This window comes from Macaca nemestrina, chromosome 2 (genome assembly GCF_043159975.1).
Source record: "Macaca nemestrina isolate mMacNem1 chromosome 2, mMacNem.hap1, whole genome shotgun sequence".
Classification (NCBI taxonomy): domain Eukaryota; kingdom Metazoa; phylum Chordata; class Mammalia; order Primates; family Cercopithecidae; genus Macaca; species Macaca nemestrina.
This window is the reverse complement of record NC_092126.1, coordinates 19,349,494-19,376,571: the sequence shown is the minus strand read 5'-3', so window position 1 is coordinate 19,376,571 and position 27,078 is coordinate 19,349,494. Positions and strand designations below refer to the sequence as shown.

General features: G+C 37.9%; 1 protein-coding gene and 1 long non-coding RNA gene across 4 annotated transcripts in view; both read left to right on the top strand.

Annotated features, from left to right (window-relative positions):
* Positions 1-1,759, top strand: part of LOC105470968 (uncharacterized) — a 184,899-nt gene extending 183,140 nt beyond the window's left edge. For both annotated transcript variants that reach the window (XR_980901.3, XR_011619591.1), the window contains exon 4: positions 43-1,759. This is a non-coding gene — a long non-coding RNA (uncharacterized lncRNA). The remainder of the gene's footprint in view (positions 1-42) is intronic.
* Positions 1-27,078, top strand: part of LOC105470974 (RNA binding motif single stranded interacting protein 3) — a 1,471,638-nt gene that overhangs the window by 183,540 nt on the left and 1,261,020 nt on the right. The gene's annotated exons all lie outside the window — the stretch shown is intronic.

The window sequence follows — 27,078 nt, the reverse complement described above, 5'->3', positions numbered from 1 at the left end:
GACTCATGGCTGATGGGTTTTTTCCCGTGTGTTCTTCCACAGGCCCCGAGTTTTGGCCAGATGATGGACCGTCTCCTTAGGTGTCCAGGGAGCTGCTGAAACATAGTGAGGAAGATGCTGCTGATCCAAAGGATAAAAACACAGAAACTGAAACCAAGAAGCACCTAAAGTGGACTCACGCCCAGCATCCCTGCAGACTGATGTTCTCTCAGCTATAGTTCTGCATTGAACTGTTTTCCTTTGCTATCACCTGCCTAACACACAGTCCTGGATGCTTTTCACTGGTTGGATTTCTTTCTTTTTTTTTTTTTTCCCTGCCTTTTCATTTTCTTTCCTTTTTTTCCTGCCTTTTCTTTTTCTTTCCTTGACCCTGGGAATTACAAACAAGAAATTGCTTTAAAAAGTATTATTCAGTGCTGAAAATAGCCTTGTTTATGAACAAGTTTTATCCCTACGGATTTCCTGAAATGCAATCTCAGGTTACCTTGTAAATGGGGCTGTGCCATTTGATTTGTATAGTACTGATCTGTAAGTTAAAATACATTTCCTTTCCTTTGTTTCATTCTTTTTTTAAAAGTTTGGATCCAGGTAATGGCCTGAATCACATTTGCTTAGCTACTGAAATGATCTCAATGTGTTATCGCTTAGAGTTGAAACATAATCAAACATACGTTATACCTGGGGCTCTTGCATACTCTTTGATACATATGTCACACTACAAAGAAACACAAACCTTGTAGGTTGAAATTTAATTCCTGTTTGATCCTGCAGCTAGAATGCTAAGGAAATTGTAAATATCAAAATTGGCTTCAAATACCCTGAATATAAGCTAGTCAACAGTAAGTGGATGGTTCCAGAATACCATTTTCTAAGACAAAGCAGGAATTAGAGATCAACTGACCTCATCCATAATGTTGCTCAGGTCTGTCTGTGGATCTGTCCATTTTGGAGTAAAAAACAAGGCATGCTTCTGTGATTGTGTTTTTGAAAACTGTAGTCTTTCAGATTTATGTTTTGTAATTGTGCTTGCCTTGCAATAAAACACCTTCAGTTGACTCGCAATAAGGTCTCTGTCAATTTCCTGCAAAACTGTGTCCTTATTGGCTTTCTAAAAAAGTTCAGTGTAGACCTATCAGTGGTGACCTGCTAGACATTTCAGCTGGATCTAGCATTATTGCTCTTTCAGAAATAACACTAGAGCTGTCCATTGTCTACACATGGGGTCAGAGTTGTACAGTCAGATTCTCAAGTCTTCGTATTAGCATCAACTACAGAAATCTATAGTCACAGCCTAACCCTGTTACGTATATGTGCTGCCATCTGCCATTGTGTTCCAACTCTGGAGTCCCTATTTATTTGTGAGACTCTAGGATAAGCCAAAAACCCTCTGGACCTCAGTGTCCTCATGTACAAAATGGGGATAGTGATACTTCCTATGATTGTGGTGATAAGTGCCTGTAAAAGGACATCACATGGATGGTACTTTGCACATTGTAAATTCATTGGAATGTGGCAATATTCAATAAATGGTGGTTATTTTATTTGTTAATAAAGAATTGAATGAATTTCTAAATCTCTTACAGTTGACCTTTAGTTGAGAACACTGAGTAACTTCTGAATAGTTTCTTAGCCCTCTTTACTTAAAGCTCTTGGAAAAAAACATGAAGATTCATGAGACAGAAGTCTGGAGTGGAGAATCTGCTGCTGCCTTCCTTGGCCACACAACCTAATACCTTGGCTCCTTGATTCCTCCTTCTGAAAAATAGGGCAGATGTTTTACCTCCTTCGCAGAGATGAACATATCCTGTTCTCAGAAAATGATATACTGTACACATAACTGTATGAGACATTACCTTTTCCACTTGTTTGCAACATCAAGCCCATGTCATCCAAGGGGAGGTGAGTATCCCTCTAAATACTGACAAGAAGAGCTCATTAACTAAGGAAAATAATTCAGACCATCAAGAAACAAATCAAACTGGATCTGTCACTTTAGTGGAAAGCACTTTTGAGAAAACCCTGGTATTCTCTACCACCATGCCTGGGATTTCAGGGTGATCAAAATGTGCAGCAAAGACAAGACCTAAGATACTTCATTTTGGGCTGGGTGGCAAATGGAACAGTTGTTCTCTGATTGCCATGGTACAGATTATTGTCCCACAGACATTATCCCTGGATTTCAAGACATGCATAGTAGAAAGAACATTTTCTACTTTCTCCCTGAAGTCATTAAAATGACGATAATAATTGCAATAGCAAATTAACAGTTATTAAGCACTTACTATAGGCTGGGAATTAGGCAAAACATTACAACCACTGGCTCATTTAATCATCACGGTGATTATATGAGCAGGTACTCTCATTACCCCCATTGCCTACATGAGAAACTGAGGCATGAAGTGGTTGGGTAACTGAGCCAGACCACCCAGTTGGTGAGGGGCAGAGCTGGATGAATCAGTCAGGTTGTCCTGATTGCAGAGCTTGGGCTCTTCACTGCCATCCTCAACTGCTTCCTTACCTGGGCTTCAGTCCCTGTCTGATTGCTTACTGGCTTGTGACTTTAAACCTCACCTTTGGAACTTCCTTGTCCTTATTTGTAATTTCGGTCTATTCTCATTCTCTCTCTCCTGCTTCCCACAATTATTGCCTATGCTCTTGGAAAAATGTGTTCCACCTAACATGAAAAGTAAATATTTTTTTAAATAATATTTTTTAAATTAAACTCAATTCCAAATGGGGTCCAGGTTAAGTCTACCTTATGCTGAATTCTACTTTCTACTTAGCAGTTTGAGGTTTCGGCGTATCATATCCAGAGAAAGTCCTAATGGCTGTGAATGTTGAGCCCAAAAGCTATATAATGGGTAACTGAGAGAGTACCAAACTAAAAGAGAAACAATATTCGATTCTTGAGCAAAACAATGCCGACTCTAACCTTAGTTCCCAAAGTCTTGATCAAAGGATGTCACTTATGTCAGACTGAAATAACCTCTTTCCAGTTCCCTCCAACAGCTTATCCAGAGGGTGGTGAGATGGTGTATCTGTTTGAAGGACCACTGGAATTGAAAGCAGGTTACATATTTCCAAGCAAGTTGTAACAGCTGCAACTGGCATCCTGTCCAAATTTTTTAGGGCTTCCTTTAACTGGGGCACCTTTGTACATCACATGCTAGGGCATGTATATCCTGCCCCACCTGAGACTAGCCCTCAACCAATGACTGAAGACTGTTGGGATGTATATACCCCAGCCCCCTCACCCCTTGGTGGACTGAAGGAGGCATATTCTATACTGGCTCTGAGTTCTTCTGTGAGGTGATTCTCCAGTTGCCCATGGTGTTAACTAGTTGCTAACCTACTTTTGTTGGCCACCTTTCATACTCTATCTCACTCTGTTCTCAACTCTTAACCATTGCTGCCTAGAATCACTCTCCCAATAAGTAATTTGCACAAAACTTCCTATCTTAGAGTCTGCTTCTGGGAGAACCTCAAGCAAATTCAAAGTTCTGGTGCTGGTCAATTATGGATATAATAATGCACCAGAGGAAATACAACACTATCATTCAAGATTAAATAGTCTCTTTCTTTGTCCTTCTACTGATATTTTGCTAATATCAAAGGGGTTAAGAACAGGAAGAGGGGCCTTATAAACCTGAGACTCAGTTGCCAGAGAACAATTTCCTTCTTGCTAAATAGGTACCTTCAGAAGTTATGAGATACTTTGGGCCAGGCGCGGTGGCTCAAGCCTGTAATCCCAGCACTTTGGGAGGCTGAGGTGTGTGGATCACGAGGTCAGGAGATTGAGACCATCCTGGATAACACGGTGAAACCCCGTCTCTACTAAAAATACAAAAAATTAACCAGGCATGGTGGTGGGCACCTGTAGTCCCAGCTACTCGGGAGACTGAGGCAGGTGAATGGGATGAACCCAGGAGGTGGAGCTTGCAGTGAGAGATTGCGCCACTGCACTCCAGCGTGGGTGACAGAGCGAGATTCCATCTCAAAAAAAAAAAAAAAAAAAAAAAAAGTTATGAGATACTTTTTCTTTAAATGAAAAACTCAACTAACCTGATATTAATACCAGGCAAGAATCACCTGATGGCAAATCAAATTACAATTCATAGGCTAGAACAAGTAATTAAATATAAGGGGGTAATGGGAAAAGGAGAGAGTCACAATCCCAAAGCCCCTCTCTCACCTCTCAAGGACTCCTATTTGCCTTTGAATCACTTCTGCTTCAATTAACATTGATGGAGCTTGCCTAGAGTGCCTGGCTCTTGTCAAATCCCATTACAGGAGACTCCAAGATGCTATCTGTCCCAAACCTTTGTTGTACTGGGACGTTTTTGTGGGAATATTGAATATCGTGTGGAGTAGCTAACACATTGATCAGGGATGTAATACAAGAGGTTTGCTTTTTCTAGTATGGCAGTATTATAAATGGGATTTCATTTTGCCATTATTATTATCAACTAGAACCAATTCTCTAAGTTCAAGTTATGATGCTCTAAAAAGCATGTCAGACTGACCCGCTACTGCTTTTAGAAATAAACATTGAAAATGTCAACCCTGTCAAGTGAGAGAATGTGACCGAATCTTTGTTATAGACATCACACACTGAATTTACTTGTTTTGTTGGAAGGAGACACACCAAGAAACATACTTTCTCCATGGGATTCTCAGTAAAGGAGTCTCTGTTTATTTTATTGGAGATGTAAAAGGAATCAATAGTATTTATCAGTCTGCTTTAATTCTTTTCATCTCCCTCTTGCAAAAGTCTTGAAGGGTGGGGCTATATTTTATGTATCTTCGTTTTCAGTATGTGACTGACAACAGAGCTTTCTTCATGTTAGATATCTACTCCATTTTTACTTGAAATAATTAAACTAGATAAGGGAAACTGTTTATTTTATAGATTTCCTATGGAATTTTAAGCCATTAGTAGTGTGCACCCAGCCTTATGCTTACTGGAGGAGGGAAGGAAAATCAAAATCCCATCCTTGGATGCATGCTTAGATGTTGAGGGGCTAGATTCCTATGAGGAAAAAAATCAGAATAACATTGTTTCTAGGATGTTTTCATGACCAAGAACATTTTATGCAGGGAAACACTATTATAGGTACCTTTTTAATGCTTGCATTTTAATCTTATTAGTCTTTAGAAAAACATTTACATGCTCTTGCTACTAATAAAACACATCTTATGAATGGAATCATCTTAGATATTTAAATGCTGATTACAAATTTAATTAGACAAATTCTCCTAAGTATTTTAATAAAATACTTACCAATTTCATTAAGTTTCACAGACTTTAAAACAGATGGCACCCACATGTGCATCCACAATCAAAATCACAGTCACAATGAGATTCAAAAATTTATTCCTACACTTAAGCTATTAAGTAGTATTTATACAATATTCACAAACTTGTTTTATACCTCCCTTGTTTTTTTATACTTATTATTTATACTTTCCTAGGTTTCAATAATCTTGCTAGACTTGAAAGAAAAAGAAGGCAGTCTCAGCCCCATTCGTTTTACAGATTCTGGGTTATCAACCACATGATTTTTGGTTGATACATGGGATCTTATTGGATCCCTTCAAAGTTGATACAGCCAGTTGTAGGCCAGTGTTTTCTGGCTTAAGTTTTTTTCTGAGAGTTACAGTTCAGTTGCTATGTCAATGGCTGTTGGAAGCCCCTGTCCTATACCAGAAACATGGAACCTCCTCTGAGGGTTCCCATGTCCATCAAATCTTCGTTCCAGGCAGTAAGGCTTTACTTCATGATGCTTTAGTTTCTCAGTATTTTTGATAAAAGCATCTTGTGGTTTCATTATCCAAGAGATGAAGGGGTGAGTCTGGGCAGCAGATTCTCTTCTTGTGATCACTGCATCATATGTCAGTTTCCAACACACCACTGGAATTTTTCTCCTGACTGTTATGAATGACCATAGGAGCTGATAATTCATCTGGTCTAGCAAGATAAATCCCCAAGTTTTCTTGAGTTACTTGACTTAATATTCACTGTAGTTTTTTTTTCTATTTCTTGAGAAAAATATAGATATTGAAACATATATCAAATAAAGAAACTGAACATCTATCTACACATGTCAATTTTCTAACTTATTAAAAATATTTTAAAAATAAATGTATCTTTCTTTTTGTTTTTCAATGACCTCTTTGTACATCTTCTACTTTTTCATTGTTAAGTACTTTTATGGACTGAAGTGAAGGCTTTTCACAGACATAAGTTATTCCAATAAACTATAGTGATTCTTTTTCAAAGTATTATACTGTGAGCACCCCCATAAGCTGTCTCCATTGTCTTTTCAGCATTACTTCTGAGATATTTTTGAAAGTTTCTTGCTTAAAAGCAATGAGATTTTCCATACCCATATTGTTTGTTCTTTATTGTTACCTAAGGTTTTAGTCCCTGAGAAGCTCTCACTCCTAATAATAAAGAATAGCACTAGGATTGTGTATTAGCTTTATCCTCAGGAATATGGTGATAGTCAAAATATTACTTCTTTTTGTCACTTTAATGAAAGTGCTTGAAGAAAATATTCAGTCATGTCCCACATAATGATGTTTTATATATATGATGGTGGTCCCATAAAATTATAATTAGACTGAACAATTCCTATTGCCTAGTGATGCTGTAGCCGTCATAATGTTTTAGCGCAATGCGTTACTCATGAGTTTGTGGTGATGCTGGTGCAAACTCATCTACTCCTCAAGAAGAGCCTGGGGCAGGTTCTTCAGGAGGTATTCCAGAAGAAGGCATTGTTATCATAGGAAATGACAGCTCCTTGCTTGTTATTGCCCCGAAGACCTTCCAGTGGGACAAGATGTGGAGCTGGAAGATGGTGATATTGATAACCCTACCCTGTGTAGGACTAAACTACTGTGTGTGTGTGTGTGTGTGTGTGTGTGTGTGTGTGTGTGTCTTAATATTTTTTTTTTAAAGTTGAAAAAGAAAAAAGTAATTTAACAATTGGAAACAGAAACACTTTAAGAATAAGGATATAAAGAAAATACTTTTGTTCAGCTGTACAATAGGTTTTAAGCGAAGGGTTATTAAACAAGAGTAAAAAGTTAAAAAATTAAAACATTTATAAAGCAAATAGTTACAGTAAGCTAAAGTTCATTATTATTGGAGAACAAAAATGATGTAAAATAAATTTAGTGTAGCCTAAGTGTACAGTGTTTATAAAATTCACAAGACTGTACAATAATATCCTAGGCTCACATTCATTCACCACTCATTGACACCCAGAACAACTTCCAGTCCTTCAAGCTCTATTCATGGTAAGTGCCCTACACAAGTGTACTATGTTTGATCATTTGCACCTTATTTTTACTTTTCTATCTTTAGATACACAAATAACTTTCCATTACAATTACCAACAGTATTTAGTACTATACAGTTCAGACCTATACAATAACATGCTGTATATGTTTGCAGCCTAGGAGCAATGGTCTGTACCATGTAACCTAGATGTATAGTAGGCTATACCACCTAGATTTGTATAATTATGCTCTATGGTAGCACAATGACAAATCACCTAAGGACACATTTCTCAGAACACAGCCCTGTCATTAAAAGACACATGACTATATTTGAAGATCAAAAGTTTTCATTAACATTTCTTAATATGAGTGGTAATTTTTTACGTGTTCTAAGTATCAAATATTAATTTTGAACATGTATTTTCCTATACCATGCACTCTCGGATCATTAAACTGGAATCACATTCTTTTCTCATTTATTAGCCTTATATGTTTTATTGATCACCATTTTGGAGTTCTTTTATTGACAAACATAAGACACCATCCAATTGGAGAAAGCCACGAGATACACCAGAAAGATCAGTTTTATCATCTGTAAATGGTATGAACTGATGAGATTTAGGATAGAGATTTTTCTTTTATGGGTGATGAAATGCTCCTTGGAATTTTTATCAATGATCTAAGGCAATGGTTCTCAAAGCACGATCACCAGGAGGGAGTATTAAAAGACAATTGTTGTGCCTACCCCCAGAACTATTACTAAGTCAGAAGTGGGGTCTGGAAAACTTGCATGTCTAACAAGTTCCCAGGCGAGACTGATGCTGGTAGCAGTGAGACCATACTCTGAGAACCAATGGTCTAAGGAACATAAAATGAGGCTTGTTGGCTCTGTGGAGATAGGCTTTGATGCCTTTAACTTTGAAGCCATTAATCAAGCTGAAGATTAAGAAAAAGAAAAAGCAACAACTTCTAAAAAGACAAGTCCTTGGACTATAAAAATTGATATTATTTTGAATCTTGCATGTTCCATAATGTCTACCCTTTCCTCATAGTTTCCATTCTCTTCTGGAAACTGACTGCTTAGCAGCTATAGATCTCATGCAGAGACTGAGGTGCAGAGTGGTATAAAAACCTTAATAAAAACTGAACAGAATTCCATAATTCATGTAGAAAATTCCCTTCATGTAAATAAACACTAATGAAATTACTTCCAAAAAATTATTTGGAGGAAGGGAAAAATAATTCACACAATCGAAGGAATTTTATGCCTTTAAACCCAGATCCTAAATCTTAATTGTATTTTTTAAGTTTGAAATGTACATCTTGTCTCTGTTTACTTGATACCTGTTACAGAAGGAAGTCTATCTTCCTAAATGTTTAAGCAAGTGCTAGGTGTGCTGTCACTTCAAGATGAATCATAAATAGCCATAATAAATGGATGTTGTGGGTGACATTAATAAGACATTTTCAATCCTGCAGGAAGAGTCATGCTGGAAGATAAATAGATGCATTTTTTATACTATTGTTAGGAACTTGAACTTTTAACCCACAGAGCAGGTGTTCAATCTATTTTGGAAACATCTGAAAAAAACCTCGTTTTCTTGTTCCTCTGTCTGACCCCAGAAGGTAGATGTTCCTAAATGTTCTGCCTTTTGTCTTTGTCTCTTGATCTCTTTATTTTTCTCCTAGTGAGCTCTTCTACAGTTTTAATCATTATTTCTATAGGGATTGATTCCACAATCCAACCTCCCTTCAAAATTGAATCTTCATTTTTAGCTACCTATAGTACATCTCTGTCTGGATGTGCTTCAGGCAACTCAAATCACCTGCCTGTAAAAGAACCGAGTTCTTCTTCCCAACCCAGCTTATCTGTTTTGTTTTTCCTTTTCCCGAATATCAGTCACATTATTTGCTTCACAAAAATTTCTCTTTTATCATCCCACACATCCACATGATTAAGCCTCCAGTATGTCTCTCTGACATTAATATCTTTGTTTCATCTTCTGACAAAACTGTATCTTAGGCACCTAATGTTGCCATTCAAATTATTGTTATAGCCTTTTAACAGATTTCCTCCTTTTCAGTCTGCCTGCACTGCAACCCATCTTAAATATCATTGCAACAAAAATATTCCCTGGTATAGAAGTTTAATGATTCCCATTATGTAATGAGATATGTCCAAGCCCTCTTTATCCTGTTGTTCCAGAACTTCCAATATATAGCCCCAACTTTCTTTCTCATTTTTCTCTCCCACTATTCAGTTATGAACACTCTCGCTCACTCCATTGACATAATCTCAATCTTCCAACATGTCTTTAAATTTAATCATTTGTTTGTGTTATTCCTCTTTTTTTTTTTTTTCTTTCTTTAATTTTTGTTTTGTTTTGATTCAGGGTCTCATTCTGTCACCCAGGCTGGAGTGCAGTTGTGTGATCTCGGCTCACCGTAACCTCCATCTCCCAGGTTCAAGTGATTCTCATGCTTCAGCTTCCTGAATAGCCGGGATTACAGGTGTGCACCACCACACCTGGCTAGTTTTTGTATTTTTTTAGTAGAGATGGAATTTCTTATCATGTTGGTCAGACTGGTCTCAAACTCCTGACCTCAGGTGATCCACCCACCCACCTTGGCCTCCCCAAGTGCTGAATTACAGGTGTGAGTCACCATGCCTAGACTCCTCCTTTTTGTGTGTGTCATTTTCTTCTTTCTTTACCTATTGAAATCCAACAGAATCCTCAAAGATGCATAAGAATTGCTTCTTCTCTGTAGAATGTTGCTTGATTCAGCCCAACTGATACTAGCTTTTCTTTCTTTTCTCCCATCTTACTCTGTGGAGCTTTCACATTCTGACTTGCGCCTTAGCTCTGTTGGTTCTGATGGTGTGGAACATTATTTGTTGGATCCTGGACTCCCAAATCCCATTATGTATCTATGTGGGGAAATACCAAGAGGGACACACTAGCAAATGCATGCTGTTTATAATTCATCAAATGTTTTAGGGCCCTGTCATGGCCAGGCACAGGCATTAGACTCACACTAAATCTGGACTCTCTTAGAGCTTATGTTCTAGAGGAGGGACAAAGACAATAAATAAACCAACATATTGTTATTGTGCAAAGAAATAAACTGACATTGTTATTTGTGCTAATAAGAATACAAGACAGTGATGTTAGAGTTGTGGGTGTGAAATATATGTAGTTAGGGAAGGTTTCTCTGAGAAGGTGATATTTGTTTTATTTTATTATTATTATTTTTTGAGACAGAGTCTCGCTCTATCTCCCAGGCTGGAGTGCAGTGGTGTGATCTTGGCTCACTGCAAGTGCCGCCTCCCGGGTTCCTCAGCCTTCCAAGTAGTTGGGACTACAGGCACCTGCCACTACACCCGGCTAATTTTTTTGTATTTTTAGTACAGATGGGGTTTCACTGTGTTATCCAGGATGGTCTCGATCTCCTGACCTCATGATCCATCCACATCAGCCTCCCAAAGTGCTGGGATTACAGGCGTGAGCCACCGCGCCCAGCCGAGAAGGTGATATTTAAAGTGAGACTTGAAGAATGAGAAAAAGCCAGCCAGGCAGAGGTCTCTGGGAAAGTGTTCTAAACTGAGGAACAGCACATGCAAATCCATGAGACAGGAATGAGCTTAAAATTCGACCAGTGGGATGGTCTCAATTCCATAAATGAAAGTTGTATTAGATGAAAGCAGAGAAATTAGATCATGTTGGGACTTACAGACCATTGGCTAGAGTTTAGAGTTTATTCTGAGCATTGTCTTAGTCCTTTCATGTTGCTATAACAAAATACCATAGACTGGGCAATTTATAAAGAACAGAAATTTATTTATTACAGTTCTGGAGGTTGTTAAGTCCAAGATCTCTAGACACCAGCAGGTTTGGCATCTGGTGAGGGCCCAGTTTCCTCTTTCAAGATTGTGCCTTGTTCCTATATCCTCCAGACACATGTATCCATCCATGTATCCTCACATGGTGGAAAAAACACGTGGGCAAGAGAGTGCTGTTTTCAAGTTCAAGCACTTTTATAAAAGTGTGAATCCCATTCATGAGGGCAGAGCTTTCATGACTTAATCAACTCCCAAAGGCCACCCCTCTTAATATGGTTGCATTGGAGATTAAGTTTAGCATAATTTTGGAGGGGAAACCATTTTTCAAACCATAGCAGCAAGATGAAAAACCATTAAATAAAGCAGGAAAATGACTGTGGGTATGAAGTTACAGTGACAAAAGAGAAAAAGCAAGCAGACTGTTTGTTTTCCTAAGGTGTTGACTCCAAAGTGATATTTGGAAACTAAGTTGGGTGAGCTGGCCAGCCTATAGTTAGGTCTCAAAAATGCCTTTTCCTCTGTGGTCTAGATTAAAAGCAAGTTAAGCAACCTCTTTGGCTTCCTTCCCCATTGGCCACAAACTACCTTGGTCTTTGATCTTTTGGATTCTATGGCAAAAAAAAAAAAAAAAAAAAAAAAAAAAAAAAAAAAAAACCAGGAAAGAATAAACGAAAAGATAAAGAGCTCAAGGACTGTTTTACTTTACCAGTGGCATGAGAAAACTTTCAAAAGAGAGACATTCTAAAAAGACAGGAAATCCAAAAAGTGCAGGCTACGTGGACCTTACAGTTTTAAATGTCTTTGCTCATAACACTGTAGCTTTCATGACTATAGCAAAGCTCCATGCTCTAGCAACAAGGCCAAATAGTGATGTTGACCTGTGCCCCGTGTCAGCATCTTGTGTCAAATGTAGACAAAAGAGATCTTGAGTTCTTCATAGAACTATTCAATTTCTTTTTTAAGAATGACAGGTATATAATACAATGGGTACACAATATAAATTTTTTAAATTGAGCCAGTTTTTCTGCCATTATTATAAAGAACACAACTCCTCTTGACACAGACACAAATACTCACACATTTCAAAGAGAAGTCCATTAAAAAAAACAACAGAACTGGGGAGAACAGTGGGACATCATTTAACACCAGTCTGTGTACCCCAGATTCAGGGATTACTGGGAATGTTAAGCCAATTATTTTTTTAAGCCAATTATTTTTTTAAGCCAATGTATTTAATTAGAGACTTAGAGCTAATCACACTCTAGATTTTTACAATATTAGTAGAATTCTCTTCCTGCTGTCTTTTGTGCTCAGATATTTTTTTCTGTAAGTGACTGACCTTATTGTGCAACTAAACACTGTTTGGAAGCTTTTCGATCCTTTTAGAATTCTTTAGATCCTTTAGAACTTCTGCATGATGTTTCAGGCTTTACTTGGTCTGACTCTTGTGACTGCTGGGACTTTCTATTTGACTAAGTAATCAGATAAGATTATTAATTTGTTGATAAATGACAGTAACTCTATATACCATTTTTCTCAGATTAAAAAATTTAATTTAGCCATTATGGCCTTAAAACACAGAATAGTTAATGAATCATAGTATTATTTGACATAGTATATGTATATTTTGCCTCAAACATATGCTGGTACCTATGCTAGAATCAGAGATAGATGGGGAATAGTTTATGACTTTAAAAGATCACAGTCTATAACTCCAGTAAAGTCTCAGGGAGGAAATTTTAAGAATTGTCATTGACCACTTAAGTCCCTCTGTAGAGTTTTCTCCAAGTGGTGATCCATCTTCCCTTAGAAATCCTCAGTGCCACTGTACTTTTTATCACTCATGGCAATCAATGCGATCTCTGGAGATCTCATCCTTATAGTCAGGTGAAAATGTATGTCTTGATGAGTTTATCCATGGATCGTATTTCTAACTTAGGAAATTCAAATGTCTACAAAGCCTTGGCAGATAATTTACATGAGACAGGCAAGCCAGGTATTAAAATTTAAAAGTTCAAGTATTATAAAAAATGGCATATGGCATGTGACCAGAACATAGTGAAGACAATAGTTGGGTGGTAGGGACTGTGGTCAAAACTGAAGAGCGTACCATCTTTCACTCTCATTTACTGTTTCTTTGAAGAAATGTGGGCCAGATATTATAATTTTTTTCAAGAAAACCAGAATTGGGCACCTTTATTTGGCATCTCCTCATTTTTAAATTGGCAACTAATTCAAAACCTTTAAGACCTTCTGGGAGACAACACTTTGAGAGACAAGCACATATCTACAGCTAGATTTGGCCTGTGGGGTATTAATTTTTAAAACTTTTCTAAATGTCACAGATATAAGAAAGAAATCTTTATTCTCTTTCACTTGAAAGATGCTATGGTTAATATTACATGTCAACTTGATTGGATTGAGGGATGCCTAGATGTCTGGTAAAGTATTGGTTTTGGGTGTCTTTGTGAGGGTGTTGCCTGAGGAAATTAACATTTAAGTTGGTGGCCTGGGAGAGGAAGACCCGCCCTTAATGTGGATGAACACCATCCAATCAGTTGCCAGCATGGCTAGAACAAAGCAGGTGGAAGAATGTGGGATAAGTTCTTGCTGAGTCTTCTGGGTCTCTTCCTTCTTCCTGTGCCAGATGCTTGATTCTGCTCCTCCTGCCCTTGGACATCATTCTGCAGGTTCTTTCGCCTTTGGACTCTGGGATTTGCATTAGCAGCTTCTTTGGGACTCTTGGACCTTTGGCCACAGACTGAAGGCTACAATGTTTGCTTCTCTGGTTTTGATGCTTTCAGACATAGACGGAACCACTATCAGCTTCTCTCTTTCCCCAGCTTGCAGGTGGCTTAGTACAGAAAATTGGTAATGGGAGTTAGGGCATTGCTATTAAGATACCTAAAAATATGGACTTCACTTTGGAACTGGGTAATGGGCAGAGGTTGGAAGAGTTTAGAGTGCTCAGAAGAAGACAGGAAGATGGAAGAAAATTTGGAACTTCATAAGAGACTGGTTAAATGGTTGTGACCAAAGAGCTGATAGTGATAGGGACAATTAAGTCCAGGTTCCAAGGTTTCAGATGGAAATAAGGAACTTATTGGGAGCTGGAGAAAGGTTTCACATGTTATTCCTTAGCAAAGAGCTCAGCTGCATTCTGTTCATGCCCTGGGAATCTATGGAAGTTTGAACTTCATAGTGAAGATTTAGGGTATCTTATGGTAAAAAAACTTCTAAGCAGCAAAACATTCAAGATGTAGCCTGGGCCCAGTAGCTCACACCTGTAATCCCAGCACTTTGGGAGACCAAGAGGGGGCGGATCACCTGAGATCAGAAGTTCAAGACCAGCCTGGCTAATATGGCAAAACTCCATCTCTACTAAAAATACAAAACTTAGCTGGTGTGATGGCATGCAGCCACTCAGGAGGCTGAGGCAGGAGAATCGCTTGAATGTGGGAGGTGGAGGTTGCAGTGAGCCAAGATCATGCCATAGCACTCTAGCCTGTGCAGCAGAGTGAGTCTCCATCTAAAAAAAAAAAAAAAAGAAAGATGTGACCTAGCTTCTTCAAACAGCCTATGCTCAGACATAAGAACAAAGAAATGACTTAAAGTTGGAACTTACGTTTAAAAAGGAAACAGAGTATAAAAATTTGGAAAACCTGCAGCCTAGCCAGGTGGCAGAGAAAGAAAAAGCTCTTTCAGGAGAGGAATTCAAGCAGGCTGAGGAGCAACCCCTTGCTGAAAACATTTGCATAACTAAAAGGGAGCCAAGTGCTAATAGCCAAGACAATGGGAAAAAGGCCTGAAAGATATTTTGGAGAACTTCATGGTGACTCCTCCCATCACAGGCCCCAAGGCATAGGAGGGAAGAATGATTTCCTGGGCCTGCCCATCAGGACACTGCTCCCTGCATCTCAGCTACTCTGGCTCCAGACCTGGTTCACAGGGCCCAAGATACTCTTTGTGCTGCCACACTGGAGAGTGCAAACTGCCATGAGCCTTGCTAGCTTCCACGTGTTGTTAAGCCTATGGGCACACAGAGTGCAAGAGTAAAAGAGCTTGGCACCATCTGCCTAGATTTCAGAAGATGTATGGAAAAGACTATGTGTCCAGACAGAAAGCATGCTGCAGGCGTGGACTCCCAACTTAGAGTCCCCAGTGGGGCACCGCCTGGTGGAGATGTGAGAAGGGGCCACTGTCCCCAGATCCCAGCATGTTAGAGCCTCTCTGCCTGCGTCCACACAGGTCTGTGCCAGGTCTTATGATAGCAGCTGTAGGGGCTGCATCTCGCAAAGCCACAGGGGCAGAGCTATCCAAGGTATTGGGAGCCCACTTCTTGCACCAGTGTTCCCTGTATGTGGGACATGCAGTCAAAGAAGATTATTTTAGAGCTTTAAGATTTAATGACTGCCTTGTTGGCTTTCAAACTTGCATGGGGCCTGTAGCCCCTCTCTTTTGACTGGGTTCTTCCTTTTAGAATGGGAATGTTTACCTAATGCCTATACCCAGATTGTGCCTTGGAAGAAACTATCTTGTTCTCTGTTTCACAGGCTCATAGATGGAAGAAATTTGCCTTGTCTCTAATGAGACTTTGGATTTTGGACTTTTGACTTCTGAGTTAACATGAATGAATTAAGACTTTGGGTGACTGTTAGGAAGGCATGATTGTATTTTGCAATGTAAGAAAGACTTGAGATTTGGGGGGACCAGGGATGGAATAATATAGTTTGGATATTTGTCCACACCCAAATCTCATATTGAAATGTAATTCCCAATGCTGGATATGGGCCCTGGTGAGAGGTATTTTTATCATGGGGGTGGATGCACCATGAATGGCTTGGGCCATCCTCTCAGTGTTAAGTGAGCTCTCATTCTGAGTTCACACAAGATCTGTTCATTTAAAAGTGTGTGCCCCCCCACTTTCCCGATACACACATACTCTCTCTCTTGTTCACTCCTGCCTTCACCATGGAATGTGCCTGCTCCCCCTTCAAGAGTGATATTTGGAAAACATTTGCCAAACTGTGTTTCCTTTCTGTACAAAGAGTTATTCTTCCAAAAGACTGTCAGAGCACCAGTATAAACCCAACTCTTACTTAGTGGAAATTTCAGACTGAGAGGGAAAATATTTGGGGAAAGATTTCCCCAAATCACTCACCAATTATATCTACATATGACTTTAATTAGATCAAATGCCTAGTCCAGTGTCTTCTTCTTACATGAATGTCCAATAAATGTTTATTTCTGTGCTGGTTGTTCTCCATTTAATGCCGCACCTAGACCCACTCTCTGCCCTAATACCCCTGATTTGGATCACTGAAGGCTGACTCCTCTGCACTGCAATATTTGGGTTCCCTTGCCACATGGTTTCCAGTAGGGTATGGCCAAGGGATGACACCAGAAATATATCCGCAGAAGGAGAGAGCAGCCAGGCTTTCATTCCATGTTCCCTCCCTGCTTTAAATTTCCATCTCTAATAGTAGCTGCATCTCTGTGTAATTTCATATTCCACCAGAGAGCCTGTCTGCCATGAGTCTCTGGTAGAATCTGAGATCATAAAGAGAGAGAGAAACACAGCTCTCATGGAGCCCCTGAAATGTTCATTTTATCCTATTACTTCTTTGACTTCAAAGGTGGTAATGGATTTCCAATCTTGCTAATGTCTGAGTGCTTCAACTCTTGCCAAATACCTTTGTCTCTTGATTAGAAATGTTGGGGGTGAATTTTTTATTCTGCAGTGTTCTCTGGGAGATACATTCTCCTTCCCTTTCTCCTTAGCCCTTATAATGCCATTTCTCCATTTATCTCTGCGTCAATGATAGGAACTTGTCTCTAATGAAAGGTGTTTAAATATGTAGTTAGTAATATTCAGTCATATTTTTTGTTTCCACTGTCTTGATGAGTATCAGGATCAGACAGAACCATGTTTAAAATTACAGAAAACTACCCTGTTGATCCACAGAGCACAAGAACATGTTAATTACTATATAAAGGTAGCCTGCCATCTCCAGCACACTCAAGTGAAGCCTCTGAGCCTCCAGAAGCCTTGGCTCTTTCTATTTTCTGAACCAGATTTGACCACCTGGGATGTATTGGAAGCTTTATTCTCACTAGCAGGATAGATGTGGAATTAGTCTTACTCTTCTGACCCCTGTTTTCAGTGAGCTTCAAGAGATGCCTATGAAACCCAAACTTAACTACAATTTCTACACTGTGGGTCTGCCCCTTTATATTTTCAGTCATGCCTTGGAGATATTTTCCAGGTTACACAAACTTCTCAGAACCATAGCACTGCCAGCCTACCTAATCTCAAGTATTTTGATCTGGGTGAATTTTTGATTCATGTTTCTTAGGGTACTTTGGAATCTGGTCCTTTGGCCACTTACCATCTTAGTCTCACTGGCTTAGGCCACACCCAATCTCTTTTTCTTTTTTTTTTTGGCTTTTCCTTATGTTCTCATATTAAGAATCCAGTATGGCTTGGGGAAGATTCTGAACTAGCTATGACAGTGTAATATAATAGGTCACCTTTTGTAAACAAAAATTTTATGAGTGTTAAATGTTAAGGACCAATAAACATAACACTACGGCCAGTCATACATCTGTAAAATCCAGTAACAAGTAATTAGGGAGGGATGAATAGAGGTTTTAGGTTTAGAAATTCAGAACATTTCTTAGCAAAATCCATTTCAAAACAATATAGGTTGTAAAATCTTCACAATGATTTTAATATGGTCTTATCTTTAAAGCACTTTCTAAGTATTAATTTCCCCAGTATGCTTTGAAGTATATATCATTACCAAAAGTATGTGCCAGATTACTTTTAAAACAAAGTAGTATAGCGAGTAAGCATTCTTTTTTACTTTAATATTTAAATTGGATCTTTTGTTATCATTTAAAACTACATAATCAAGGTAATTAAAGTTTAATTCATTGTTTTAGGATGGAATAGGTTATGTGTCGACTTTTTATGATATTGTAGTCTACGTCCATTTCTTTTATGTTGTATATTCCCAAACAGTGATTCCTTAGAGCAGTTAGTTGCTCAACCAGCAACAATTTTGTCCCCCACGGGCTATTTGGCCATGCCTGGAGACATTTTTGATTGTCACAACTTGGGTGAGTGTGTGTGTTACTGATATCTAATGGGTAGAGCTCAGAGATGCTGCTAGATATCCCACAATGCAGAGGATAACTCTCCACAACAAAGAGTGATCCAATTCAAAATGCCAATCAGGCTGAGGTTCAGAAACCCTACCCTAGAGAGGAAAAGGTTCCTATTCACTGCTTCTGCAGCCTGTCTGCCCCTGACCCTCTCTAACCTCCAGACTAGGACTACTACAGCTTATAACCTCAGCTCATTTCAACTACAGGAAATTTTTGCTCCAAATTTCTTCAGTTTTGCTAAGTAGTTGCTATGCATATGATGCTGTCTGCACAACAGAATGAAGAACTACACAATAGAATGAAGAACTGAGGTGTTCTTCAGGATCTCTTAATCAAAACATATGTGTATTTGAGAGAGGAAATTGTTATTTGAAACCAAAACTGGTTATAGCTGTCTTTCCTACTAAGGGAAAGAGGGGGTGGGGTGATAGATGGTGGCAGGAGCATTGTCATCATTGGTGAAGTAAATCCCTATATGGCTTTTTTCAATTTACTATGACATATTGGGGAGAGAGTAGGTGAAACTGAAATTTTAGAAGCTTTATCAATTCTTCTTTGTTGATGAACACAATATCTGCGCAGATAGCCTTTTTGTTCAACTGAGACAGTGACTATGAGACTCATTGAATGAGGGTAATTTGTTCAGTATAATAGAGTGGGGTGTTGGCTTTCTGGGTAGGGTAGCCTAAGGCTGAGATAACAGGAAAATAAGAAAGCTAGAAAAGGTGGAAAAGTCCGAAGGAAGAGGAAGAGCACCAAGCAATATAGTTGGGAACAAAGGAAGGTTGAAAACAGTGACTATTGGTAGATTTCTCTTTGAATTAAGGACTTTAAATGGCTTTTTAAAAACAGGTGTATCTAAAAAACAGTGATGGTTATTTGTTTTTTCTGTAATATAAAGGCCCTTTATAACTTTAAAACTTTAGTAACCTCAGCTATATGCAGAGGCACATTCACACACACCTTGTGAGTGATTTCTGGTAATGTCAAAGAAAAGGGGCTGAATTCTCTGGATGAATCAGTGTAGCATAAAGATAAATCTACTTGGGATGATCAGGTTTCCACAGATGTAACGTAAGGACCTAGAGCTAAATGCAGGGAAACTGTAAATTCCTGTCAAGTTGCAGTAATCTTGCAGTAAAACTCCTCCCAAGTTTTATAGTAATCTTGGGAAAGTTAAATGGATTACTATAGAATGGAGGGTAGGTGATACAAATACATTTTAGTTAGATTTCAAAGATGAGATTACTTCAGTTGATTCTCGGCAACACATCATATATTAGAATATGCTTGATTTTGCATAACAGAGATCTAAGTTGAACTGGTTTATGAAAAAAGGAAATTTACTGGCCTAGATAACTGGGAAGGCTAAGGGGTTGCATCTAGGGTTGCCAACACAGTCAACAAGACTCCGACTCTCTTTATCATGTGGCTGTCTCTGAGACAACTTCATTTCACAATAATTCTTTTCATGTGGCAGCAAAGATGTTGCTGCTTGCTCCAGCTTTGCAAGCACGTTCATTATAACTATCTGAAAAGGAGAAGGGACTTCTTTTTCCCAGTATTTATGTAAATCTCTCCAAAAGAACGCATTAATAATACTATTTGGGTCATATTTTCTATTTCAGATCAATTTCTGTGTCTCGGGGCTGGCCATGCTGGGTCATGTGCTTACTCTGTTGGCAGGGGAATCACAATCATGTGACTAGAAGGCTGGGGGAGGGCCTGTTCCCCAAAGGCAAAGTCACTAAAGAGACAAAAATGTAATAGATGTCCACTGAACACAAATCGCTCAGATTACTTGATGACGTTGATACTACAATTTCGTTAAAGTAATTCTGTTTTTAGTATCTTGAGTGTTGTAGAGCCAAATATATCTGCACTGAAACATAGATTCTTTCTTTTGAGAGAATCCCATAATTGGATAAAATTTTCCCCTTTCATATGTTTCAATCTGTGATTCTTTACTTTTACTATGCATCATCATCACCTGTAGGGATTTAAAAAGAACATATGCTAGACTCTATTTCAAAATATTCTGATTTAATTACTTGAGAGTAGAACCTAGGCATTGGAATTTTTAAAGACATCCTTATTACTTGGGGTTAAGTGGTGGTGTCCTAGGATTCTTATGTTAGCATGCAGATGATTCTGAAAGATGTAAAGACATTTAGTCACTAACACCATCTGAATGTGATGCACACGTTTTCCATTGGAACAAGTATATGAGCAGAATGTTTGCCAAGTAAAAATAGAATAGAGGACAGATAAATGTTGAAGAGGTAGAGTGTGAGGGTAAAGTTTTGACGTGGAACAAAAAAAAGTTTTGACTACTGTTCTTTGCAGAGAACAGTAGTCCTGGGAGTGGTGGCACACTGCAGGGGAGGAACCCATAAGGCAGCCGATTAGATCTGGGAGGGCATTCATGCTCCAGTGTTCTTTGGACCAGCTTCTTACCTGATATCCCAGTTCTTAAAACAGGTTTGTCAAAATATCTTGCATTGCACTAAAATAAGTAGGTCTTTATGCCCCAACCTTTCTCATTCACCAAATGGGACTGCTTCAGGAGTAGTGTCACCTTGGGCAAGGCAGCTCTTTGCAACTAAGGCAGATATTGAAGGTACTAAGAGTTCATGCAGCTTGGCAGCAATTCTTTTCTTAATGGGGCATAGGGCATATGTTGTTGACTCTGATATGCTAATATCCCGTTAAAGATTTTTGCATATGAGTTCATGAGAGATACTAGTACTTTTCTCCCCCTCCCTTTTCCCTCTCTTTTCCCTCCTCTCCTCCTTCTTCCATTTCCCCTTCTCTTTTTATCTTTGTCTGGTTCTAGTATCAGGGTAACACTGGCCTCATAAAATGAGTTAGGAAGTATTCCCTCCTCTTCCATTTTTTGAAAGAGATTTTGTAAAATTTCTGTAAATGCTTCTTCAAACATATGGTAGAATTATCAAATAAAACCCTCTGACCCTGGAGATTTATCACTTGGGAACTTTTTAATTATAAACTCAAATTCTTTGATGGCTATAGACCTATTCACGTTGTCTATTTAATATTGGTTGAATTTTGGTAGTTTTTAGTTTTCAAGTAATTGGTCTATTTCTTCTAATATTCCCTTATTATCTTTTTAACACTGCAGGATCTATAGTGATATCCCTTATTTCATTCAAGATCTTGATAATTTATGTCTTATTTCTTTTTAATTTTTGTCAGTGTTACTAAAATTTTATCAGTTGAACCTGGTTTTTGGTTCATTGATTTTCTCTCTCTCTTTTTTTTTTCTGTTTTCAATTCCATTCATTTCTATTTTCATCATTTTTTTTTTCTTTCACTTGTTGTGGGCTTCTATTCTCATCTTGTAAGTTGTTTTCTTCTTTGTGTTGTTCTGTTTCTCGAAAGTTTTTTGAGTGTCTGTCATGATTTTTATATTTAAAGAAACAGCTTAAGGAATAATACCAATAATATTATCTAGGAACAGAGAATAATGGAGAGTAAGAGCTATGTACATGAGAAGAAATTTGGAAAACTGACTTCTTCCTGGAACTTCAAAGCCATTATTACAATCACCAAATGTTACAATTAAAAAAAAAAATTTGAAGTAGAAACTTAGATTAGACTTTTCTAAATAGAAACTAGATTAGATTCGATTAGATTAAGGAGTTTTTCTTGCTTCCAATGTAAGCATTTAGTGCTATAAGTTTCTCTCCCAGTACTGCTTTAGCTGTGTTCCCTAAAACGTAATTTTATGTTTTTATGTAATGTTGTATTTTTGTTTTTATTGAGGTCTATGTACTTTTAATTTTTTGAGACTTTTTCTGCTTTAACTTGTGGTTTATTTAATAGTGTTTTGCTTAATTTTCATGTTTTTAGAGATTTTTCAGTTGTCTTTCCGTGATTGATTTCTAATTTGATTACGTTATAGCCAGAGAGCACACTCTGTATGATTTCAATTCTTTTAAACTTGTTGAGTTTTTTAATGACCTTCATGTGTTTTATCTTGGTGAATGTTCCATATGTACTTGAAAAAATGCAAATTCTGCGGTTGTTGGGTGAAGTGTTCTGTGTCAAGTAGATACTGTTGGTGGGCGGTGTCGTTCATATTTTCTATATTCTTGCTGATTTTCTGTCTAGTAATTCTATCAGTTGCTCAGAGTGGATACTGGACAATTTTTCAGTAAAAAATGCGTATTTGGACATGTACACAAATGTTTGCACACTTTCTAGATTTCCCATTGTTCTTATAAGGACAGTAGTCTCTGGGTAAAACTCTGGTTTAGATAGAGCTTTTCTCACTCTTTCCTGCCAACAGAGATTGTCTGATTAAGTCTTTAAATATGTTCATAACTGTGAGGGAAAAGAAGACTTCATCACAGATAACTGATGAAATGATGTTGCCAATTTGCATGTTATACTTCACAGTTTTGTTCATGCTTGGACATTACCTCTTTAATGTTAATAACATCATAGGGTATCCATGAGTTGTGACTAGGGATTGTGATCATCATAAAGGGTATCAACAGCCCTCTGAGTATAGGAATGCTGTTTTGGCATCACAGGTGTTGCTCCAAGTATTAATTATCAGTTATAATGTAACAGGTACAAAGTGTATGTCCAGGATCGTGGTATGTATCAACTCCATTGAAGTTAACAAATGTCAGGTAAATCAACTAATCAAGTAGTTAGGAAATAAAGATAAGGCCTATATCAGTTAGATATTCTGTCTAATAACCCATTCCAAAACTTTGGGGCTTAAAACAGTAAACATTTATCATGGTTTAGAAGTCTGTGGTTCAGCTGGATGTTTTTTTCTGGTCACAACCGAAATAACTCAGGTGTCTGGGGTAAGTTGTGTGTTAGATAGGAGGCTCCACTGATATTGCCTGGACTCTCTCATATGTTTGAAGAGTTGGCTGAACATTTACTATTCATTGATACTGTTCTTAACTAGGACAATGTGGATCTCCACATAGTCTCTCAAATCTCCCAGTGAGTTAACCCAGGCTTATTTTGTGACAGTGGTGAGGATTTTGAGATTGAGAGTGCAAACATATAAAGCCCTTAACGCTCAGAACTGACACTGTCACTCTTGCCATATTCTTTTGGGCAAAGGCCAGTCCAGATTAAAAAGAAATGAGCACACAAACTACCCATCTTGATGCAAGGAGCTGCCAAGTCACATTGCAATGAAAGATGCAGTATGGTCATTAGTGCAATCCATCTTCTACAAGGCCCTTTTTGCAATCGCTCTCACCCAGATACCTTAAGCTAGTATATTTGGAAGTAATTTGGCTTTCAATTACTTAAGCCTCCTCTTAAAAGCTTTCCACTACTTTAAATGATAAAGAACTGTGTGAGGTTTTGCTCTGTGTCTTAAGTAAATTGGATGCTATTTTCTTTACTTTAGATAATTTTTGTCATTACATTTTAATAGGAATAAGACTACAAAACAAAAGGGGAGGAAAGGCAAGAGGAATAGATGGACATATGGAGAAAGGGAAAGAGGAAGGCAGAAAGAGACAGAAAAACAGCTTTTTATTCTAAAATTCAGATGCTTCATATGGATTTCCAGGACACTTGCAATAGTTGTTTATTTTGTTAGAATGCTCCCCCCTTGTTATTTTAAGATAATCCTGTCAAATGCAGTGGCTCTGTTGGATGTCTATTATTCAGCATGCTAGAATCCTTTATGTTTGCAAAGTAGTTTATAATCTCCATTATTTTTATTTTTTGATGTGTAGCTTGGCATTTTTACTCTTGTTTTATAGCAGAGTAATGGTGGTTAGACTTTCTCCCTACTGCCATCCCTTTTATATTATCATAGGGCCAGAATGGCCATTGAGAGGTCATGAAATGAAAAGAAACCTTGGGGCGGGCAGGGGCAGGGGGTGGTTCATTTGGGTTCCACAGAAGAAAAAGGTCTGGATACTCTGAAATGATGTTTGGGACTCTCATTTCAATGATTTGTCACTTTTTTCCTGTATGTACAACCCTAATTTCTTACAATTTCTTCTTGTTTAGTCTTAAGATCATGTCTCGATACCCTCCTAAGAACACCATCAACAAAATAGATATTGCCATAGGGCTCTGATTGGAAAGGGAAACATTTTCTACAGTTGTTAGAAATTTTTAGTGATAGTTTCTTAATGCAAAAGTCAATGTAAGGGGCAGAGCAAAACAGTATATATAGGTCAGATAAATCAGGTTGAAAAACTAGTGTTCATTTATGTAGTTATTCAGTGAATCAAATACCTTCTATGTGCCATGCACTGTTCAAGGCCTTCAGGTGATAAATAAGACACTTTCCCTTTTCTCGAGAGCTCACATTCCAGTCCAGAAGAAACAGATTTGTAAATAGATAAATTACTGTATCCTGTCACAAGTAAACAATGAGTTACTATACATTCTGTCATCCATGTTGTTTTTAACTGCACACTCTGAGGACAGATAGGGGTTTCAGATATTTGGGCCTATTCCGATTTTCCATTTGCTCTGATTAGATGTCTTCGGTCTTCCTTGCATGGAGCCACTGTCGGCTCTTTAGGCCAAAATTTTCTGTTGCGTTCTAACTTCTCTAGTTTAGGACCTAGTATTGGATTTGTGAGAGTTTACCATAGTAAAGAATAAAATTCTAGCCTGGGTGACAGAGCGAGACTCCGTCTCAAAAAATAAAAATAAAAATAAAAATAAAATAAAATTATTCACAGTTTCTAAAAAAAAAATACTATTTTAAGAGCAATGGAAGAGCATGCCTTTGAGGAGTGACCTACCAAAAGTTTTAGAATTTACAAATCAGATTTCCACTGATAAAAGAAAATGGACAACTTGGTAACAACCTGCCTTAACTGGGCAGTTGACAGGGAGTGGACTGGGATGGAGTGGGGTTGGATATTTGTGGACTGGGGTAGGATGGGGTTAGCTATTTATGGCAGGGGGCAGTCTGGGATGGGACGGGGTTGGGTATTTCAGGTTCTAACTGAAGTAAAGTTTCAGATGGAGAAGTCCTAATAAATGATACAGTTCTTTTATAAAATTTTTGTCATGGGCTTTGTGACTATGAAAAGCCTGTTATTAAGAGGGAACAGAAAACAGTAAAATAATATATGAGCAGAGATTAGGTCAAATTGTTAATCAAATTTGCTAATTCTGTCCCAGAAAACCCTGCAAATGGTATCACAGAAATATAAAGCAGAGACGGTCACTATCAAGTAGGGATACTTGATATTCGTTCCCTTATAAAACAAAGGAAAAACTTATAGAAGAAAGTTAGTGCTTTGGATGAATTTAAGTGGAAAAAAGAAACCACTCTAACCCAGATCCTTCATCACTTAATAAAGAGATCTCCTTGGGATGCTTTGTGAAAATATGTTCACTTATCATCTTGTCTCTACCATTTAGAAGGATGACAGTCAGTACCTGGGATTAAAGTTTTGCCAGTGGGGACACTGATTGAGGGGTTTCTCAGACCCCATTTACTGCACAGCTAAGAGGCATAGAGTGTATATAAAAAGGAACATTTAGGATTTACATGTTTGTAATTCTAAATTATATTACTTAAAATATTAGATATTACCATACTCTGAAGACAGTGTGAGCTCTCATTTGTTGGTCTATCCTAGCGAGTGGTCCAGTTTCTGAGTGTATCACTCAGGATTGGCTAGGTTATGCTACTGTAATAGCAGTCTTCCAATCTCAAGGGTTTAGCACAAAAAATATTAATCTTTGCCTCTCTTTTGTCATGGAGAAAAGAAGGTATAGTAGTTTTTCTGTGGGAGTCTTTCCAATCCTCTAAAGATAGTTAACATGCAAAAATAAAATTTAGCAGAATTGCAAAAATATGTTTTCATTTCAGCTTCCATTTTGGCAATCTTCGTGCTAGATATAGGAAGGTACTTTTGGTTCTCCTCCAAAATAGAAGGCACATTCCTTTGACAAGCTTTTCCATTCTTGTACTTTAGCTGAATGAGTTTGGAAAATAGAAAACTGTTTTATTTATTGCATCTAATAATAATTAAGGAGGATCTTGCAGCTTTTCTTGAAAAAAGTTAAAAATAAAGTTATGGGAGATTAAACTTCGTAGAAGCAAAGCATGTGACCATAAAAAAAATGACTTGCTCCTAGTAGTATTCATCAGCTCAGAAATTGCTAAGTGTGATTTTTTTATTATGTTGTAATATGTAGAAACTCTTAATATTTTACTATATTGTAAGTGTAGTGAATAATTTGTCCTGGTGTAGTTGACATAAGTCACACAGCTTAATGTGTGTTAATTGAAATAAACTTGTTTGTTCATCTGGTTGAAGCTCTCATTCCCCACCCTCAAAATCTTTGTGAACTCTGCTGCCATGAGTTGGAGTTAATCCAGGATTTCCCAACCTTAGCACTATTGACATTTTGGGGAACATAATTCTTTGTTGCAGGGAGCTTTCTTGTACACTGTAAGATGTTTAGTAGCACACCTTGCCTTTAGAAACTAGATGCCAGGAATAACTCTGTCTCTTGGCCCCAGTTGGAACAACCAAAAATGTCTCCAAATAGTGGCAAATTTATCCTTGGTGGAAACTCCATCCTCTCCCCCACCCCCTCAAGTTTGAGAACCAGGGATGGGTATGCCACTGGGTTGAACGTATCCAAAATAGAACCTATTCAATTTTATTTTTTGATGGTATTCTCATTGATAAAGAACAACTAGAATTTTTTTATAGACATAACAAGGTAGTTCTTTTCAAAACACATTTAATTTCCCAATTCCATGTAGCAATTGTTTGTAGTGAAGGTGATAT